The sequence below is a fragment of the Heptranchias perlo genome, chromosome 3, assembly GCF_035084215.1.
Source record: "Heptranchias perlo isolate sHepPer1 chromosome 3, sHepPer1.hap1, whole genome shotgun sequence".
Classification (NCBI taxonomy): Eukaryota; Metazoa; Chordata; class Chondrichthyes; order Hexanchiformes; family Hexanchidae; genus Heptranchias; species Heptranchias perlo.
Window position 1 is genome coordinate 131,417,793 of NC_090327.1, and position 19,383 is coordinate 131,437,175.

General features: G+C 43.2%; 1 long non-coding RNA gene across 2 annotated transcripts in view; it reads left to right on the forward strand.

Annotated features, from left to right (window-relative positions):
- The window catches only part of LOC137307295 (uncharacterized), a 98,723-nt gene that overhangs the window by 19,660 nt on the left and 59,680 nt on the right, over nucleotides 1-19,383 (forward strand). For both annotated transcript variants that reach the window (XR_010959099.1, XR_010959100.1), the window contains exon 3: nucleotides 4,852-5,013. This is a non-coding gene — a long non-coding RNA (uncharacterized lncRNA). The remainder of the gene's footprint in view (nucleotides 1-4,851; nucleotides 5,014-19,383) is intronic.

The window sequence follows — 19,383 nt, forward strand, 5'->3', positions numbered from 1 at the left end:
AGCTCTGATCATAGAGGAACAGGCAGAAGATTCACCCATGGCCTTCACACCGGAATAGGAAAGGATGGAAAACAGAGTGGAACCCTGGTTGAACTGGGTTCTGCCCCGTTTTCTCCCCCTCCTTGGGCCGATCCATTCCAGTTCCACCCACGGCCCCACCAGAATTTCAGGCCCAAAACGTGCCCTTCTGCTGGACAAAGCCAGTCTCTGGATTTAATCAATTAGCAACCAGCAGTAAGTCGTTTTCAATTTGTAGGGTAAATAAAAAGCTCACAGCAAATGGGTTTCTATCACTATAGCAACAGTAACTCAGAGGTTCTGAGGAATTACAATGCTCCTTAATGTACTTGGCTCCAGAGGTCAGCAAACTGTAGACACTTTAGGGTAGATTTTGACTCTCCGTTTTCCTAATGGGTGTTCCGGTGCTGCTCGCTGTCTCTGGGCTGGTGGAGTATCAGGCGGCCTGGAGGCTGACCCGGTCAGCAGGAAGGTAGGTCCAGGGGAAGTGGGGGAACTGATCAGGGGGAGAGCACATGACGGCAGCGGTCCATTGTATTCTCTGGGAGCTCTGGAGCTCCTCCTGGCCCCACAAAAATAATTTTTCACTTATATCTTTGGGGCCTCTTCCTCTTTGCCACCCGTTTGTCCCTCGAGGTTGTACGTCAGAGGACCGCGATTTGCGTACACCTGATTCAGGCGAGCGCCTGGGCTACCGAGCGGAAGTAAATATGGCGCGGAGCGGGAGCAGGGCAGTAAGTTCACCACAGCTATTTTAACTCCGTTACTGCCCCGTGTCCACCAGGCAGGTTGAGTTAAAATGGACCCCTTTAATTCACCAATACACCTTCCTCAACATTGTTAAATGAAGTAGCATCAAAAATGAGGTACAGTCATCAGAGCATAAGAAATAGGCCATTCGGCCCCTCGAGCCTTCTCCGCCATTCAATAAGATCATGGCTGATCTTTGACCTCAACTCCACTTTCCCGCCCGATCCCCATATCCCTTGATTCCATTAGGGACCAAAAATGTATCGAAAAATCTATCAGTCAATGAATGATAATACACACATATATATACAACCATTCAGCAAAACTGAACAAGTGAACTGAATAATTTAATACTGCTTGTATCATGTCCAACTAATAACACTCAACCAGCTTTTCTCTGCTCAAGAGTTATTGATTCTGCCTTCACTTGAATGTTTATTCTTTTACATAAATCACCACATCCATAAATTTATCAAAATTCAATAAAAAATACAATTTTATCATCATACATCTTCTATTTAAGACCCTTATCGCAACGGTATTGAATTCAATAACCTCGGCTCTCTGAATGCTATGGGGGCTGTAGATAGCTGTGTCTTCTGGAAGCACCAATTGATGTTTTTAGAGGTTATTGCAGTAAAAGGATAAATGTGTTTGCAAACCTAACTATTTCAACATGTTCATCGATTGTTGCCAGATGGAACAGACAATTTTGGATGCTTATTTCAAAGTGCTGCCCTGTATTGTGCCTAAACCCATCCAGGCTAGTGGTTATGCATTTGAGGCATCTGCTTTTCTGGCAATGTATGATGCAGGATGTAGTTTTCAGTGGAGTTTCTGAAGGGCTGGGTAGGAAGAAACTTTGTCGAGCATATCGTACATGGTCTGTGAACGGAATATTATTAATGGGGCCAATGACCTTTTCTTGGTTCATGCTTTAGGTAATTAAATCTGTTGCATTCACCAACAATAACATAAGAACATAAGAAATAGGAGCAGGAGTAGGCCAATCGGCCCCTCGAGCCTGCTCCGCCATTCAATAAGATCATGGCTGATCTGATCCTAACCTCAAATCTAAATTCATGTCCAATTTCCTGCCCGCTCCCCGTAACCCCTAATTCCCTTTACTTCTAGGAAACTGTCTATTTCTGTTTTAAATTTATTTAATGATGTAGCTTCCACAGCTTCCTGGGGCAGCAAATTCCACAGACCTACTACCCTCTGAGTGAAGAAGTTTCCCCTCATCTCAGTTTTGAAAGAGCAGCCCCTTATTCTAAGATTATGCCCCCTAGTTCTAGTTTCACTCATCCTTGGGAACATCCTCACCGCATCCACCTGATCAAGCCCCTTCACAATCTTATCTGTTTCAATAAGATCGCCTCTCATTCTTCTGAACTCCAATGAGTAGAGTCCCAATCTACTCAACCTCTCCTCATATGTCCACCCCCTCATCCCCGGGATTAACCGAGTGAACCTTCTTTGTACTGCCTCGAGAGCAAGTATGTCTTTTCTTAAGTATGGAGACCAAAACTGTATGCAGTATTCCAGGTGCGGTCTCACCAATACCTTATATAACTACAGCAATACCTCCCTGTTTTTATATTCTATCCCCCTAGCAATAACAACTTGTATTTGTATGTATACAGTGCCTTTACCATAGTAAAACATCCCAAGACGCTTCACAGGAATGTAATGAGATAAAAATTGACGTTGAGCTAAAGAAAGAGACATTAGGAGAGGTGACCAAAAGCTTGGTCAAAGAGCGAGGTTTTAGGGAGCGTCTTAAAGCAGGAGAGCGAGGTGGAGAGATTTGGGGAGGGAAAGGGAGAGACTGCCTGATGACTTCTCTTGTATCTGTAGTATCAATTTTATTTAGTGGCAGGAAAATTGTTGATTTAGACACCACCACCTAAGCATCAGCAAAGTGACAGCCATAGGCCCTGATTTTATCTCGGAGCGTGAAACGGTTGGGCGGGGTCCGAGGTGGATGGCAAACCGTCTGGACCCCCCCAGCTTCGCGAGGCCTGGGCAATTTTAACACCCGGGACCTATTGGCATACTGGAAGTCGGCCTCCCGCCTGGACCTGGCAGGAAGCCCTACCCGGTCGATGGGCGGGAATGGGATTTTGAGCGGCTGTAGGCCGCCGCTGGGGACACAAAGGAACCGTCCCCAGCAGTCTGATAAGTGTCTAGGTCGGGTGTCGGGCGGGCATCGCAGTCAGAGGGGGAGGGAAGCCTGGAGCAGTAGAGGCCCAAGATTTCCCTTTGGGGCCTGGGGAGCACTCCTACTCCTCCTGGCCCACAAGGAAACCAAAAAAAAATTTAAATCAGTTACTTTTCTGGGCTTCTTCTGGCTCTGGATGGACTTGTCACTGACCTGGCGGAGAATCCACGACGGCTTCCCTGCACAGGCCGGGGATTATAATTGCAGTCGGACCCCGATGACATCATCAGAGCCTGATCTGCATATTTAAAGCAAGACTCCGTTGCCTTTCGGCGGGTGTCCCACTCGCCTGCTCAAAAGAGCAGGTTAAAATTACATCGTGCGGGATCGGAGGGGGTAAGTCGCTGCCCGGCCAGTTTCCGCCAGGCGGGCAGGGTAAAAATCGAGCCTATACCGTTTCCTTCAATGTTTTTCATTAACGTCAATCAATGAGAAATGTTGATATCAGCTAAAGGCCAATTTTACACCCCACCGTGTGTAGCGTTTCATGCGATATTTAGCCTTTTTCAAAATATCAAACCCCATTAGTGTAATGTTTGCCCCAATTTGAATGTCTCAAAATGGGTCCATTTTTTAAAAAAAAGCATGCTGACATGATGGCAACTTTGTTAGTGTATTTCAAAGCGTTGCTAGAGATATGAAATAATAATACACAAGACAATATTAGCAAATGTGGTTGAGGTGACCTAAATGTTGGACACTGTTTTATAAGAAAATATGAACACGTATTCTGAAATTAACATTTCATTATCACCCTGAAGGAATGTGTGTTGAAAGGGGAGGAAATTACTGAACTGGAAGTTATTTTCAACTATTATTTTTAAAAATCTGCCACTAAAATAGTGTGTTTAGCTGGAAGTTTATGTAATACCAACTATTCACAAACAAAAATTACTACATCTTAAATGGAATTTGCCTTTTCAGGAGGGTTTGAAAATTTAAAGTTAAAATTTGGCGAAAGAAGAATGAGATCTAGTGCTAGACCCAAAAATCGATCCTCCACAGCAAATTATAGAATCATAGAATGATACAGCACTGATGGAGGCCATTCGGCCCATTGTGCCAGTTCTTTGAAAGAGCTAGCATTTAGTCCCATTCTCCCGCTCTTTCCCCATCTCCCTGCAAATTTTTCCCCTTCAAGTATTTATCCAATTCCCTTTTGAAAGTCATTATCGAATCTGCTCCAATCACCCTTTGAATGAATAACTGCACAGCACGATTTTACTGGGAAATAAGAAAGACCAAAATAGTTTAATTATTTTTAGTTGGATGGTACCAGGCTTGAGGGACTTCAGTTACATGGGGAGACTGGAGAAGCTGGGATTGTTCTCCTTAGAGCAGAGAAGGTTAAGGGGAGATTTAATAGAAGTGTTCAAAATCATGAAGGGTTTTGATAGAGTAAAGAGAAATTGTTTCCACTGGCAGAAGGGTCGGTAACCAAAGGGCACAGATTTAAGGTAATTGGCAAAAGAACCGCAGGTGAGATGAGGAGAATTTTTTTTATGCAGCGTGTTATTATGATCTGGAATTCACTGCCTGATAGGATGGTGGAAGTAGATTCAATAGGAACTTTGAAAAGGGAATTAGATAAATATTTGAAGGGGAGAAATTTGCAGGGCTATGGGGAAAGGACAGGGGAGTGGGACTAATTGGATAGCTCTTTCAAAGAGCTGGCACAGGCACGATGGGCTGAATGGCCTCCTTCTGTGTTGTAAGATTCTATGGCCCTGATATATTAGTGCAAAGGCATGTTCCGAGCGGGGGTGGGGGGCAATTGCGTGCGCAAAACCTGGAAGAAAATTTAACGGGTTGGAATGTCTGATTTTAACTTGGTTGCCTAATTACATTTTTCCTTCCAGGTTTTGCTTCTCCAAGTGCGACAGCGGGCGTGACACGCACCTGAATGGTGCGATCTCAAATCGACTATTTAAAGGGCCAATGCAAAAATGGAATTTGGAGGAGCCAGGAGGTTTTAGAAGGAGACGGTGAGAGTTAGTGAAGATGGATTCAGGACGAGCAAGGTCAGCACCCAGATTTAATGATTCTTCCCTTGACTTACTACTGGGTGCAGTCAGGAGCAGGAGGGAGATAATTTTCCACAGCAATGGAAGGAAGAATCCTGCTATTCTCACTAAGAAGGCGTGTTGGAGGTGGCTGAGGAGGTGAGCAGCAGGAGCATTGTGCTCCGGTCTTGGATACGGTGCTGGATGCGGTTTAATGACCGAACCGGTTCAGGGAAAGTAAGTACAATTGCTGATTCACCTACATCCTGTGGTGTCCAACAACACCCCTCTCACTGTGTCCTGCCAAGCGTTCTCCATCACATCACTCCTCACACCAACATAAGTTTCAGCAGCTCCCATCCTTCACTTTCTCTGCTCTTCCTCACCCCCCCATGTATCCATCCACCACGGACCCTCACCACAGTCCTTATGCAATGTGATGCATCTGTCCAATATTCACCCTCACCCAATGCACTGCATCCATCAGGTGAATACGTGACCTTCAGTCACTCACAGGTCTGCTCTTTCACCCCTTGTCGGAGAAAAGAGCACAAAACGCAAGAGAGAGGGAGAAGATCAGAGGTGGCCCTCCACAAATTGTGCAGCTCACTGATGCACAGCAGGGCACCATGGAGATAGCTGGCACATCTGTGTCCCTGTCAATCGGAGATGGAGACATCGGGAACTCACAGATGCCTGGTGACAGAATTAAAAGTATCACTGACGTACATGCTGACTTTATTTCATCAATGACTGAACTATGAGAAGCCTGAGTATGGTGATTGTCAAGATTGTTACTTTGCCAGGACTAATTCACATCTGTTTGCTTTATCTTCCAGGACCTTTATGCATACAGCAACAGTGTGTGGACATGCTGACGATGAATCCTCAGAGGACCTCATTCCTTCTGAGGGTACACCGTCACAGGACATACAGCCATGCACCAGTGCAAATACTCACACTTCAGTGGGTCCAGTTAGACAGTTGGTTGGGTCTCACCTGGTGATTCACAATTCACAAGTGAGCACAAGCAGACACTGGTGCCAGGGGCAGCTGTGGAGAGTCCACGTCGGGGGCCATACTCCCCTCCAAGCTCTGCTCAGCTGGATACAGATGCTGAACCCCAGGGGCCATCATTGAGAAGGAGAATGATAGAGGGACAGCAGCAACTTTGTGATGTGCGTGGCACATCTGCCAGTACCATCTCCATAATAGCGGAGAGGATGGAGGAACCCAATTCCAACATTAGTGGATTGGTGTCACGGGTAATTGCAAGAATGTCTGCGATGGAAAGAATGGCCACCTCCGTGGAGCTTCAAGCACGGCTCTCGAATGAATCTATGAAGGCCGTGTCCTCGGCTGTGCAGGAGATGTCTGCTACCTTAAATAGGATGACAGATACCATATCCATGGCCTTACAACACATCACTGATCTGCACCAAGCTGCTCCCCAGCAGAGTGGTGGGAGTGATGTGGCATTGGCCCGGGAGAGGGATGATGGCGAGAAATGCTGCCTCCTCTCCAGGTGGCCGAGTCTGCCCCTGTACAGGTGCAGGTGGAGCAGTGTTTGGTGCTCCAAAACCCAGAGGTCATTGGCCAAAAGCATCTCCGAAATTAGAGCAGGGATTGGAGCAGCCTGCCTCTGCTGAAGCCACAGGGGATGTACCACGTAGAAACGATAGGAAGTGTAAGAGAAAGCAATTCTAATTCACCAAGGGTGTGCGCATGGGTGTTTTGAAGAAATGTTCTGTTGTTAAGTTTCCTTTTTTAATAACGGCACATATAATTTAATGATTTTCACCACATCTTGCCCCTTATTGTGTCCCGAGTGTCAACTCACCCTTTCAGTTGCTTCATGATGAATGTGAATAGATGACGGGACCCACTGGGGGATGTGCAATGGGTGTATGCTTGGTTGAAGGACTGTTTTGTGCAAAGTGGGGGGGTGATGATGGGAGCAGGCCAGAGGATTCCATTTTTTATTTTTTCCAGTGTGAGCCACGAGTTGAACCTTCGAGCTATCAGGGTGTCTCTGGCATCCCAGGCGGCAATATACGGGGCTGGTCTGGCGATGGGTGCTCCATCTTCATATGCTCCTCCTCCTCGTCCTCCTCATCCTCCTCCTCTTCAATGTTCTTGTCATCAGAAGATGATTGATGAGCACCTTTGGTCGTCCTCCACCTCTAACCCTCTCTGCTGCGCAATGTTGTGAAGGACGCAGCTCACCACAATGATTCTGGACACCTTCGCTGGTGAGTACTGAAGGGGCCTCCAAACCTGTCCAGGCACCTGAAGCACATCTTCAACATGCTGATGGCTTTCTTGATGACACACCTGGTGGTCATGTGGCTCTGATTGTAGTGCTCTTGCGTCTTATTGGTTCCTCACTGATGTCATGAGCCAAGTTTGAAGGAGTTATCCCTGTCTCCTACAAGCCAGCCTTTAAGTCTGTTTCCTGGTGGGAAAAAGTTTGGAATGTTGGTCACCAAACACGTCCAACCTCGCAGTGTGTATTGTGTAGTTTGAAGAAGTGTGAGTGTGTGTGTTGTGTAGTTTGAAGAAGTGTGAGTGTGTGTTGTGTAGTTTGGAGAAGTGTGAGTGTGTATTGTGTAGTTTGAAGAAGTGTGAGTGTGTGTGTTGTGTAGTTTGGAGAAGTGTGAGTGTGTATTGTGTAGTTTGGAGAAGTGTGAGTGTGTGTATTGTGTAGTTTGGAGAAGTGTGAGTGTGTGAGTTGTGTAGTTTGGAGAAGTGTGAGTGTGTGTGTTGTGTAGTTTGGAGAAGTGTGAGTGTGTGTATTGTGTAGTTTGGAGAAGTGTGAGTGTGTGAGTTGTGTAGTTTGGAGAAGTGTGAGTGTGTGTGTTGTGTAGTTTGGAGAAGTGTGAGTTTGTGTGTTGTGTAGTTTGAAGAAGTGTGAGTTTGTGTGTTGTGTAGTTTGAAGAAGTGTGAGTTTGTGTGTTGTGTAGTTTGAAGAAGTGTGAGTTTGTGTGTTGTGTAGTTTGAAGAAGTGTGAGTTTGTGTGTTGTGTAGTTTGAAGAAGTGTGAGTTTGTGTGTTGTGTAGTTTGGAGAAGTGTGAGTTTGTGTGTTGTGTAGTTTGGAGAAGTGTGAGTTTGTGTGTTGTGTAGTTTGAAGAAGTGTGAGTTTGTGTGTTGTGTAGTTTGGAGAAGTGTGAGTGTGTGTGTTGTGTAGTTTGAAGAAGTGTGAGTGTGTGTTGTGTAGTTTGAAGAAGTGTGAGTGTGTGTTGTGTAGTTTGAAGAAGTATGAGTTTGTGTGTTGTGTAGTTTGGAGAAGTGTGAATGTGTGTTGTGTAGTTTGAAGAAGTGTGAGTGTGTGTGTTGTGTAGTTTGAAGAAGTGTGAGTGTGTGTTGTGTAGTTTGGAGAAGTGTGAGTGTGTGTGTTGTGTAGTTTGGAGAAGTGTGAGTGTGTGTATTGTGTAGTTTGGAGAAGTGTGAGTGTGTGTGTTGTGTAGTTTGGAGAAGTGTGAGTGTGTGTTGTGTAGTTTGGAGAAGTGTGAGTGTGTGTGTTGTGTAGTTTGAAGAAGTGTGAGTGTGTGTATTGTGTAGTTTGAAGAAGTGTGAGTGTGTGTGTTGTGTAGTTTGAAGAAGTGTGAGTGTGTGTGTTGTGTAGTTTGAAGAAGTGTGAGTGTGTGTGTTGTGTAGTTTGAAGAAGTGTGAGTGTGTGTGTTGTGTAGTTTGAAGAAGTGTGAGTGTGTGTGTTGTGTAGTTTGAAGAAGTGTGAGTGTGTGTGTTGTGTAGTTTGAAGAAGTGTGAGTTTGTGTGTTGTGTAGTTTGGAGAAGTGTGAGTGTGTGTGTTGTGTAGTTTGGAGAAGTGTGAGTGTGTGTGTTGTGTAGTTTGGAGAAGTGTGAGTGTGTATTGTGTAGTTTGGAGAAGTGTGAGTGTGTGTGTTGTGTAGTTTGGAGAAGTGTGAGTGTGTGTTGTGTAGTTTGAAGAAGTGTGAGTGTGTGTTGTGTAGTTTGGAGAAGTGTGAGTGTGTGTTGTGTAGTTTGGAGAAGTGTGAGTGGGTGTTGTGTAGTTTGGAGAAGTGTGAGTGTGTGTGTTGTGTAGTTTGGAGAAGTGTGAGTGTGTATTGTGTAGTTTGGAGAAGTGTGAGTGTGTGTGTTGTGTAGTTTGGAGAAGTGTGAGTGTGTGTTGTGTAGTTTGAAGAAGTGTGAGTGTGTGTATTGTGTAGTTTGAAGAAGTGTGATTGTGTGTTGTGTAGTTTGGAGAAGTGTGAGTGTGTGTGTTGTGTAGTTTGAAGAAGTGTGAGTGTGTGTGTTGTGTAGTTTGGAGAAGTGTGAGTGTGTGTGTTGTGTAGTTTGGAGAAGTGTGAGTGTGTGTGTTGTGTAGTTTGAAGAAGTGTGAGTGTGTGTTGTGTAGTTTGAAGAAGTGTGAGTGTGTGTATTGTGTAGTTTGAAGAAGTGTGAGTGTGTGTGTTGTGTAGTTTGAAGAAGTGTGAGTGTGTGTTGTGTAGTTTGAAGAAGTGTGAGTGTGTGTTGTGTAGTTTGAAGAAGTGTGAGTGTGTATTGTGTAGTTTGGAGAAGTGTGAGTGTGTGTTGTGTAGTTTGAAGAAGTGTGAGTGTGTATTGTGTAGTTTGGAGAAGTGTGAGTTTGTGTGTTGTGTAGTTTGAAGAAGTGTGAGTGTGTGTGTTGTGTAGTTTGGAGAAGTGTGAGTTTGTGTGTTGTGTAGTTTGGAGAAGTGTGAGTGTGTGTATTGTGTAGTTTGGAGAAGTGTGAGTGTGTATTGTGTAGTTTGCAGAAGTGTGAGTGTGTGTGTTGTGTAGTTTGAAGAAGTGTGAGTGTGTGTGTTGTGTAGTTTGAAGAAGTGTGAGTGTGTGTGTTGTGTAGTTTGAAGAAGTGTGAGTGTGTGTGTTGTGTAGTTTGGAGAAGTGTGAGTGTGTGTATTGTGTAGTTTGGAGAAGTGTGAGTGTGTGTGTTGTGTCGTTTGAAGAAGTGTGAGTGTGTGTGTTGTGTAGTTTGAAGAAGTGTGAGTGTGTGTGTTGTGTAGTTTGAAGAAGTGTGAGTGTGTGTGTTGTGTAGTTTGAAGAAGTGTGAGTGTGTGTGTGTTGTGTAGTTTGAAGAAGTGTGAGTGTGTGTGTTGTGTAGTTTGAAGAAGTGTGAGTGTGTGTGTTGTGTAGTTTGAAGAAGTGTGAGTTTGTGTGTTGTGTAGTTTGAAGAAGTGTGAGTGTGTGTGTTGTGTAGTTTGAAGAAGTGTGAGTGTGTGTGTTGTGTAGTTTGAAGAAGTGTGAGTGTGTGTATTGTGTAGTTTGAAGAAGTGTGAGTGTGTGTGTGTTGTGTAGTTTGAAGAAGTGTGAGTGTGTGTATTGTGTAGTTTGAAGAAGTGTGAGTGTGTGTGTGTTGTGTAGTTTGAAGAAGTGTGAGTGTGTGTGTTGTGTAGTTTGAAGAAGTGTGAGTGAGTGTGTGTTGTGAAGTTTGGAGAAGTGTGAGTGTGTGTGTGTTGTGTAGTTTGAAGAAGTGTGAGTGTGTATTGTGTAGTTTGAAGAAGTGTGAGTGTGTGTGTTGTGTAGTTTGGAGAAGTGTGAGTGTGTATTGTGTCGTTTGGAGAAGTGTGAGTTTGTGTGTTGTGTAGTTTGAAGAAGTGTGAGTGTCTGTATTGTGTAGTTTGGAGAAGTGTGAGTGTGTGTGTTGTGTAGTTTGAAGAAGTGTGAGTGTGTGCGTTGTGTAGTTTGAAGAAGTGTGAGTGTGTGTGTTGTGTAGTTTGAAGAAGTGTGAGTGTGTGTATTGTGTAGTTTGAAGAAGTGTGAGTGTGTGTTGTGAAGTTTGGAGAAGTGTGAGTGTGTGTTGTGTAGTTTGGAGAAGTGTGAGTGTGTGTGTTGTGTAGTTTGAAGAAGTGTCAGTGTGTGTATTGTGTAGTTTGCAGAAGTGTGAGTGTGTGTGTTGTGTAGTTTGGAGAAGTGTGAGTGTGTGTATTGTGTAGTTTGCAGAAGTGTGAGTGTGTGTGTTGTGTAGTTTGGAGAAGTGTGAGTGTGTGTGTTGTGTAGTTTGAAGAAGTGTGAGTGTGTGTGTTGTGTAGTTTGAAGAAGTGTGAGTGTGTGTGTTGTGTAGTTTGAAGAAGTGTGAGTGTGTGTGTTGTGTAGTTTGAAGAAGTGTGAGTGTGTGTGTTGTGTAGTTTGGAGATGTGTGAGTGTGTGTGTTGTGTAGTTTGAAGAAGTGTGAGTGTGTGTGTGTTGTGTAGTTTGAAGAAGTGTGAGTGTGTGTGTGTTGTGTAGTTTGAAGAAGTGTGAGTGTGTGTATTGTGTAGTTTGAAGAAGTGTGAGTGTGTGTGTGTTGTGTAGTTTGAAGAAGTGTGAGTGTGTGTGTTGTGTAGTTTGAAGAAGTGTGAGTGTGTGTGTGTTGTGTAGTTTGAAGAAGTGTGAGTGTGTGTGTTGTGTAGTTTGGAGAAGTGTGAGTGTGTGTATTGTGTGGTTTGAAGAAGTGTGAGTGTGTGTGTGTTGTGTAGTTTGGAGAAGTGTGAGTGTGTATTGTGTAGTTTGAAGAAGTGTGAGTGTGTGTGTGTTGTGTAGTTTGAAGAAGTGTGAGTGTGTGTTGTGTAGTTTGGAGAAGTGTGAGTGTGTATTGTGTAGTTTGAAGAAGTGTGAGTGTGTGTTGTGTAGTTTGGAGAAGTGTGAGTGTGTGTGTTGTGTAGTTTGGAGAAGTGTGAGTGTGTGTTGTGTAGTTTGAAGAAGTGTGAGTGTGTGTTGTGTAGTTTGAAGAAGTGTGAGTGTGTGTTGTGTAGTTTGAAGAAGTGTGAGTGTGTATTGTGTAGTTTGGAGAAGTGTGAGTGTGTGTATTGTGTAGTTTGAAGAAGTGTGAGTGTGTGTGTTGTGTAGTTTGGAGAAGTGTGAGTGTGTGTGTTGTGTAGTTTGAAGAAGTGTGAGTGTGTGTGTTGTGTAGTTTGGAGAAGTGTGAGTGTGTATTGTGTAGTTTGGAGAAGTGTGAGTGTGTGTGTTGTGTAGTTTGAAGAAGTGTGAGTGTGTATTGTGTAGTTTGGAGAAGTGTGAGTGTGTGTGTTGTGTAGTTTGAAGAAGTGTGAGTGTGTATTGTGTAGTTTGAGAAGTGTGAGTGTGTGTGTTGTGTAGTTTGAAGAAGTGTGAGTGTGTGTGTTGTGTAGTTTGGAGAAGTGTGAGTGTGTGTGTTGTGTAGTTTGAAGAAGTGTGAGTGTGTATTGTGTAGTTTGGAGAAGTGTGAGTGTGTGTGTTGTGTAGTTTGGAGAAGTGTGAGTGTGTGTGTTGTGTAGTTTTAAGAAGTGTGAGTGTGTATTGTGTAGTTTGGAGAAGTGTGAGTGTGTGTGTTGTGTAGTTTGGAGAAGTGTGAGTGTGTGTTGTGTAGTTTGGAGAAGTGTGAGTGTGTGTGTTGTGTAGTTTGGAGAAGTGTGAGTGTGTGTTGTGTAGTTTGGAGAAGTGTGAGTGTGTATTGTGTAGTTTGGAGAAGTGTGAGTGTGTGTGTTGTGTAGTTTGGAGAAGTGTGAGTGTGTGTTGTGTAGTTTGGAGAAGTGTGAGTGTGTGTGTTGTGTAGTTTGAAGAAGTGTGAGTGTGTATTGTGTAGTTTGGAGAAGTGTGAGTGTGTGTGTTGTGTAGTTTGGAGAAGTGTGAGTGTGTGTGTTGTGTAGTTTTAAGAAGTGTGAGTGTGTATTGTGTAGTTTGGAGAAGTGTGAGTGTGTGTGTTGTGTAGTTTGGAGAAGTGTGAGTGTGTGTTGTGTAGTTTGGAGAAGTGTGAGTGTGTGTGTTGTGTAGTTTGGAGAAGTGTGAGTGTGTGTTGTGTAGTTTGGAGAAGTGTGAGTGTGTGTATTGTGTAGTTTGGAGAAGTGTGAGTGTGTGTGTTGTGTAGTTTGGAGAAGTGTGAGTGTGTGTTGTGTAGTTTGGAGAAGTGTGAGTGTGTGTTGTGTAGTTTGGAGAAGTGTGAGTGTGTATTGTGTAGTTTGGAGAAGTGTGAGTGTGTGTGTTGTGTAGTTTGGAGAAGTGTGAGTGTGTGTTGTGTAGTTTGAAGAAGTGTGAGTGTGTGTGTTGTGTAGTTTGGAGAAGTGTGAGTGTGTGTGTTGTGTAGTTTGAAGAAGTGTGAGTGTGTATTGTGTAGTTTGGAGAAGTGTGAGTGTGTATTGTGTAGTTTGGAGAAGTGTGAGTGTGTGTGTTGTGTAGTTTGGAGAAGTGTGAGTGTGTGTTGTGTAGTTTGGAGAAGTGTGAGTGTGTGTTGTGTAGTTTGGAGAAGTGTGAGTGTGTATTGTGTAGTTTGGAGAAGTGTGAGTGTGTGTGTTGTGTAGTTTGGAGAAGTGTGAGTGTGTGTTGTGTAGTTTGAAGAAGTGTGAGTGTGTGTGTTGTGTAGTTTGGAGAAGTGTGAGTGTGTGTGTTGTGTAGTTTGGAGAAGTGTGAGTGTGTATTGTGTAGTTTGAAAAGTGTGAGTGTGTGTGTTGTGTAGTTTGAAGAAGTGTGAGTGTGTGTGTTGTGTAGTTTGGAGAAGTGTGAGTGTGTGTGTTGTGTAGTTTGGAGAAGTGTGAGTGTGTGTTGTGTAGTTTGAAGAAGTGTGAGTGTGTGTTGTGTAGTTTGAAGAAGTGTGAGTGTGTATTGTGTAGTTTGGAGAAGTGTGAGTTTGTGTGTTGTGTAGTTTGAAGAAGTGTGAGTGTGTGTGTTGTGTAGTTTGGAGAAGTGTGAGTGTGTGTGTTGTGTAGTTTGGAGAAGTGTGAGTGTGTGTTGTGTAGTTTGAAGAAGTGTGAGTGTGTGTGTTGTGTAGTTTGGAGAAGTGTGAGTGTGTGTATTGTGTAGTTTGAAGAAGTGTGAGTGTGTGTTGTGTAGTTTGGAGAAGTGTGAGTGTGTGTATTGTGTAGTTTGGAGAAGTGTGAGTGTGTGTTGTGTAGTTTGAAGAAGTGTGAGTGTGTGTATTGTGTAGTTTGGAGAAGTGTGAGTGTGTGTGTTGTGTAGTTTGGAGAAGTGTGAGTGTGTGTGTTGTGTAGTTTGAAGAAGTGTGAGTGTGTGTGTTGTGTAGTTTGGAGAAGTGTGAGTGTGTGTTGTGTAGTTTGAAGAAGTGTGAGTGTGTGTGTTGTGTAGTTTGGAGAAGTGTGAGTGTGTGTGTTGTGTAGTTTGAAGAAGTGTGAGTGTGTATTGTGTAGTTTGGAGAAGTGTGAGTGTGTGTGTTGTGTAGTTTGGAGAAGTGTGAGTGTGTGTGTTGTGTAGTTTGAAGAAGTGTGAGTGTGTATTGTGTAGTTTGGAGAAGTGTGAGTGTGTGTGTTGTGTAGTTTGGAGAAGTGTGAGTGTGTGTTGTGTAGTTTGGAGAAGTGTGAGTGTGTGTGTTGTGTAGTTTGGAGAAGTGTGAGTGTGTGTTGTGTAGTTTGGAGAAGTGTGAGTGTGTATTGTGTAGTTTGGAGAAGTGTGAGTGTGTGTGTTGTGTAGTTTGGAGAAGTGTGAGTGTGTGTTGTGTAGTTTGGAGAAGTGTGAGTGTGTGTGTTGTGTAGTTTGAAGAAGTGTGAGTGTGTATTGTGTAGTTTGGAGAAGTGTGAGTGTGTGTGTTGTGTAGTTTGGAGAAGTGTGAGTGTGTGTGTTGTGTAGTTTGAAGAAGTGTGAGTGTGTATTGTGTAGTTTGGAGAAGTGTGAGTGTGTGTGTTGTGTAGTTTGGAGAAGTGTGAGTGTGTGTTGTGTAGTTTGGAGAAGTGTGAGTGTGTGTGTTGTGTAGTTTGGAGAAGTGTGAGTGTGTGTTGTGTAGTTTGGAGAAGTGTGAGTGTGTATTGTGTAGTTTGGAGAAGTGTGAGTGTGTGTGTTGTGTAGTTTGGAGAAGTGTGAGTGTGTGTTGTGTAGTTTGGAGAAGTGTGAGTGTGTGTTGTGTAGTTTGGAGAAGTGTGAGTGTGTATTGTGTAGTTTGGAGAAGTGTGAGTGTGTGTGTTGTGTAGTTTGGAGAAGTGTGAGTGTGTGTTGTGTAGTTTGAAGAAGTGTGAGTGTGTGTGTTGTGTAGTTTGGAGAAGTGTGAGTGTGTGTGTTGTGTAGTTTGAAGAAGTGTGAGTGTGTATTGTGTAGTTTGGAGAAGTGTGAGTGTGTATTGTGTAGTTTGGAGAAGTGTGAGTGTGTGTGTTGTGTAGTTTGGAGAAGTGTGAGTGTGTGTTGTGTAGTTTGGAGAAGTGTGAGTGTGTATTGTGTAGTTTGGAGAAGTGTGAGTGTGTATTGTGTAGTTTGGAGAAGTGTGAGTGTGTGTGTTGTGTAGTTTGGAGAAGTGTGAGTGTGTGTTGTGTAGTTTGGAGAAGTGTGAGTGTGTGTTGTGTAGTTTGGAGAAGTGTGAGTGTGTATTGTGTAGTTTGGAGAAGTGTGAGTGTGTGTGTTGTGTAGTTTGGAGAAGTGTGAGTGTGTGTTGTGTAGTTTGAAGAAGTGTGAGTGTGTGTGTTGTGTAGTTTGGAGAAGTGTGAGTGTGTGTGTTGTGTAGTTTGGAGAAGTGTGAGTGTGTATTGTGTAGTTTGAAAAGTGTGAGTGTGTGTGTTGTGTAGTTTGAAGAAGTGTGAGTGTGTGTGTTGTGTAGTTTGGAGAAGTGTGAGTGTGTGTGTTGTGTAGTTTGGAGAAGTGTGAGTGTGTGTTGTGTAGTTTGAAGAAGTGTGAGTGTGTGTTGTGTAGTTTGAAGAAGTGTGAGTGTGTATTGTGTAGTTTGGAGAAGTGTGAGTTTGTGTGTTGTGTAGTTTGAAGAAGTGTGAGTGTGTGTGTTGTGTAGTTTGGAGAAGTGTGAGTGTGTGTGTTGTGTAGTTTGGAGAAGTGTGAGTGTGTGTTGTGTAGTTTGAAGAAGTGTGAGTGTGTGTGTTGTGTAGTTTGGAGAAGTGTGAGTGTGTGTATTGTGTAGTTTGAAGAAGTGTGAGTGTGTGTTGTGTAGTTTGAAGAAGTGTGAGTGTGTGTATTGTGTAGTTTGGAGAAGTGTGAGTGTGTGTTGTGTAGTTTGAAGAAGTGTGAGTGTGTGTATTGTGTAGTTTGGAGAAGTGTGAGTGTGTGTGTTGTGTAGTTTGGAGAAGTGTGAGTGTGTGTGTTGTGTAGTTTGAAGAAGTGTGAGTGTGTGTGTTGTGTAGTTTGGAGAAGTGTGAGTGTGTGTTGTGTAGTTTGAAGAAGTGTGAGTGTGTGTGTTGTGTAGTTTGGAGAAGTGTGAGTGTGTGTGTTGTGTAGTTTGAAGAAGTGTGAGTGTGTATTGTGTAGTTTGGAGAAGTGTGAGTGTGTGTGTTGTGTAGTTTGGAGAAGTGTGAGTGTGTGTGTTGTGTAGTTTTAAGAAGTGTGAGTGTGTATTGTGTAGTTTGGAGAAGTGTGAGTGTGTGTGTTGTGTAGTTTGGAGAAGTGTGAGTGTGTGTTGTGTAGTTTGGAGAAGTGTGAGTGTGTGTGTTGTGTAGTTTGGAGAAGTGTGAGTGTGTGTTGTGTAGTTTGGAGAAGTGTGAGTGTGTATTGTGTAGTTTGGAGAAGTGTGAGTGTGTGTGTTGTGTAGTTTGGAGAAGTGTGAGTGTGTGTTGTGTAGTTTGGAGAAGTGTGAGTGTGTGTGTTGTGTAGTTTGAGAAGTGTGAGTGTGTATTGTGTAGTTTGGAGAAGTGTGAGTGTGTGTGTTGTGTAGTTTGGAGAAGTGTGAGTGTGTGTGTTGTGTAGTTTTAAGAAGTGTGAGTGTGTATTGTGTAGTTTGGAGAAGTGTGAGTGTGTGTGTTGTGTAGTTTGGAGAAGTGTGAGTGTGTGTTGTGTAGTTTGGAGAAGTGTGAGTGTGTGTGTTGTGTAGTTTGGAGAAGTGTGAGTGTGTGTTGTGTAGTTTGGAGAAGTGTGAGTGTGTATTGTGTAGTTTGGAGAAGTGTGAGTGTGTGTGTTGTGTAGTTTGGAGAAGTGTGAGTGTGTGTTGTGTAGTTTGGAGAAGTGTGAGTGTGTGTTGTGTAGTTTGGAGAAGTGTGAGTGTGTATTGTGTAGTTTGGAGAAGTGTGAGTGTGTGTGTTGTGTAGTTTGGAGAAGTGTGAGTGTGTGTTGTGTAGTTTGAAGAAGTGTGAGTGTGTGTGTTGTGTAGTTTGGAGAAGTGTGAGTGTGTGTGTTGTGTAGTTTGAAGAAGTGTGAGTGTGTATTGTGTAGTTTGGAGAAGTGTGAGTGTGTATTGTGTAGTTTGGAGAAGTGTGAGTGTGTGTGTTGTGTAGTTTGGAGAAGTGTGAGTGTGTGTTGTGTAGTTTGGAGAAGTGTGAGTGTGTGTTGTGTAGTTTGGAGAAGTGTGAGTGTGTATTGTGTAGTTTGGAGAAGTGTGAGTGTGTGTGTTGTGTAGTTTGGAGAAGTGTGAGTGTGTGTTGTGTAGTTTGAAGAAGTGTGAGTGTGTGTGTTGTGTAGTTTGGAGAAGTGTGAGTGTGTGTGTTGTGTAGTTTGGAGAAGTGTGAGTGTGTATTGTGTAGTTTGAAAAAGTGTGAGTGTGTGTGTTGTGTAGTTTGAAGAAGTGTGAGTGTGTGTGTTGTGTAGTTTGGAGAAGTGTGAGTGTGTGTGTTGTGTAGTTTGGAGAAGTGTGAGTGTGTGTTGTGTAGTTTGAAGAAGTGTGAGTGTGTGTTGTGTAGTTTGAAGAAGTGTGAGTGTGTATTGTGTAGTTTGGAGAAGTGTGAGTTTGTGTGTTGTGTAGTTTGAAGAAGTGTGAGTGTGTGTGTTGTGTAGTTTGGAGAAGTGTGAGTGTGTGTGTTGTGTAGTTTGGAGAAGTGTGAGTGTGTGTTGTGTAGTTTGAAGAAGTGTGAGTGTGTGTGTTGTGTAGTTTGGAGAAGTGTGAGTGTGTGTATTGTGTAGTTTGAAGAAGTGTGAGTGTGTGTTGTGTAGTTTGAAGAAGTGTGAGTGTGTGTATTGTGTAGTTTGGAGAAGTGTGAGTGTGTGTTGTGTAGTTTGAAGAAGTGTGAGTGTGTGTATTGTGTAGTTTGGAGAAGTGTGAGTGTGTGTGTTGTGTAGTTTGGAGAAGTGTGAGTGTGTGTGTTGTGTAGTTTGAAGAAGTGTGAGTGTGTGTGTTGTGTAGTTTGGAGAAGTGTGAGTGTGTGTGTTGTGTAGTTTGAAGAAGTGTGAGTGTGTGTGTTGTGTAGTTTGAAGAAGTGTGAGTGTGTGTGTTGTGTAGTTTGGAGAAGTGTGAGTGTGTGTTGTGTAGTTTGAAGAAGTGTGAGTGTGTGTGTTGTGTAGTTTGGAGAAGTGTGAGTGTGTGTGTTGTGTAGTTTGAAGAAGTGTGAGTGTGTATTGTGTAGTTTGGAGAAGTGTGAGTGTGTGTGTTGTGTAGTTTGAAGAAGTGTGAGTGTGTGTGTTGTGTAGTTTGAAGAAGTGTGAGTGTGTGTGTTGTGTAGTTTGAAGAAGTGTGAATAGTACAAAACAAGGAAATAGGTGTCAGTTTGTCAAGAAAACGTGTGTGAAAATATGCACAAACTGACACTTACAAACAATGCGAATGTCATTGTGGAACCGAGTTGTGGCCTTAACTTTGTCTTGCTTGTGGATGTCGGTTTTTATTCCTTAGAGGGGCACTGTGGATGGTTTAATTTGCTTCTGGCACACTGATGTTATGTTCAATGACAGTTAACCTTTTCTTCTTCAGTACAGGTTTACCCACTATTCTTAAATCCCATGCTCTCAAGGAGGATGGATTATTGAAGTGGCAATACAGTGTTATAACCCTCTCTGACCTGTGCTCCCTTCAAGCATGGCTCCCTATGGGATCGGTGAATTTACCCCACTGCATTTTCTTTGAGGATCGGTGCATTGCAACTGATGCACAATTGAGCTGCCGATCAAAATCTACCTACAATGGTGCTGCAATCCCCTTAAATAGATATCTAAATATTGGAAGCAGTACTCTGTTCATCAGGTCACTTGTGCAGTGTGGAAATTTAGGCACCTGTGAAGGGATCAAGGAGATCCTAAAAAACAGGGGCTTCACAGATGAGGCATTGAAGATCATTTTGCATATAATGTGAAGGAACAGTGTTGGAAGGGCAACCCATTACTAAACAGAAAGTTCAACGGACGTGGGCGGCAATAGCATGGGAGGTAAATGCAGTGTTTATAACCTGCTGCACTTAGAAAGAGTTGCAGAGGAAAAAATGGTAAGGTAAGCAATGAAGATCACTGTCAATTATTTTACATTATCCATTGGTAGAAATAGCTATTCAAGGATGTTGTCAGTCACCGTTGCCTGAATAGTTTCACATAAGAATATTGTTAAGTAGAATTTATCTAGCAATTTGCTGGATGTAAGAACACAAAAGAGAGATAATGAGGATATATGAGTGGCATTATCACAGGCTGCAAAAGGCAGACACTCTTGCTGCCAGCTGAGAACGAGTGTTCAGTCACCATCCTTATCTCCAGATGGAAGTAACTGCATGATAGAACTTACTCTACTTTTCCAACTTTAGCGTACAAGGTATTTGATGCTTTCATTCCATTAAAGTCCAGCAATATTTACACTGTAGTGCA